Source organism: Cephus cinctus, unplaced genomic scaffold (assembly GCF_000341935.2).
Source record: "Cephus cinctus unplaced genomic scaffold, Ccin1 Ccin1_scaffold2545, whole genome shotgun sequence".
Taxonomy (NCBI): Eukaryota; Metazoa; Arthropoda; class Insecta; order Hymenoptera; family Cephidae; genus Cephus; species Cephus cinctus.
Window position 1 is genome coordinate 221699 of NW_014334294.1, and position 1966 is coordinate 223664.

Here is a 1966-nt window from a genome sequence, read left to right on the forward strand (position 1 = left end):
GAGGGTAAGCGGGAAGGAGAAGCTTTGTTTGTGTATGTATAATAACTATAATATAATATAAATGTGTGTGTTCGTTGCGTTGTACAAAGAAGAAAAGAAGTAAGGAAACAAAGGAACAAACAAACAAATGGACAAGAAAACGGGAGGTCAACGAAGGAAGAGGTTAATACTAAAAGATAACTAAAGAGAAATCGAAGAAGAACTGAACTTTTTTATAAAAACTAGAAGACTATATTTCTGTACGCAGTCGCGCAACTACGTCATGTGTGTTCACATTGCATAATCCGATCGATAATAAGAACTCTCTCGTACGTATGCTTATCGTAAGCCACTACTCCTCAACAGTAACATCATCATCATCATCATCGACATCAACCTCAACATCAACAACAACAAGAACAACAATTAGCACTACCTACTGCTATTACTATTACTATACTACTACTACTACTACTACTACTACTACTACTACTAGTACTATTACTACTACTACTACTACTACTACTACTACTAATACTACTACCATTACTAGTACTCTACTACTACCACTACCACTACTACTACTATCATACTACAGCTACAACTACAGCCACAACTATAAACAACAACAACATCCACACGACTCCGAAGTTGAAGATCAACGTCCGACGCGCGATACTCTAGTGCATTTCTATGAATCTAGAAGCATAATTTCTACCCCAATTCAAATTTTTCCACTCTCATCCATTCTCATTAACCAAGAGAACCGCATTCTCATTACCATTGCACTTTATTACTACCATCCTATCACGACTAGTGTCATTAAAACTCTTTCTACTATCAAAAGTGTTATTAGAACTGTGTCATCGAGAGACGCAAAGTTTCTTATTTTCAATTTCTCTTTTTATTATTACTTTTACACGTTCTCACACTTCAGTCTCGTTCATAGTCTTCTTTTCCTACGACACCCTCCGTTAATCGCATTGGCAGCACCTTCGTTTTATTATCCCAAAATAATACCGGATGTTCCAGACGATTTGTACACGAGTCTGATACAGGATCATTTCTTCTAATGACTTCATCCGAGACATTCATGATCGACAAGTTAGATGAGCCTTGTGGCCATCATCACCGACGACCGTCTTCTGTTACCATTTTGCCATTGAATAATGTTAGGCGTAATTTTACGTCCCGATGACTGCATACCCATATCCATATTCGTATATTCAAATATAACGACGACTCCCTAGACTTACCATCATACCATTTTCCCTAGTACCCCCTTGATGATCCACTTTGATTTTGTTCTTGTGCCGAAGTCACTCAGTACACACGAATCATTGACCTTTGATTATGAACCAATTGAGGTAAATGCACCAATGACTGCCCACGTGCCAGTTACTGTACAAAGCCTGTGCGCAAGACAGATGGAAGTAACGTTTCTTATGGATGGCCAGGAACTGGTACCGAACGTTAGGTGCCCAGCCACTGGGACGTTTGACTTGTATCGTAATTTTCAAAATTAATTTTTTTTTTCCTAACAATAAATTCAATATGAAATTCAGTTACTTTTAATTGACCTATTAAAGGTAATTTCCTTGATAAAATCGTTATCGCGTTGTAATCTCACCGATTATAATTAACCAAAAATTGTAAAGCGTATTCCTGAGTATCAAGAGTGACATCGACACGTTATCAGTTTCTGCTGTTTTTTTTTTTGTGTTACCAATACCGATATCTCATCCAAACAGTGAAAATTATTTATTATTCCTCGCTGAAGTTACTACACGATTAATCTCATAGTATTACGAAAGAAGGGGACAGCAGAGAATAAAAAAAAAGAAGTAATAATTGGATCGTATCCTAAGATCAAACGATCTCTCGCGCTCTCGCTTTTTCGTACTTTCTTCAAAGCTCCGCCGTGACGAGATGAATTTGTTTTCTGTTTTCGAAAAGAAGTTAGAAGTGTGTGTGTGTGAAAGGGGGG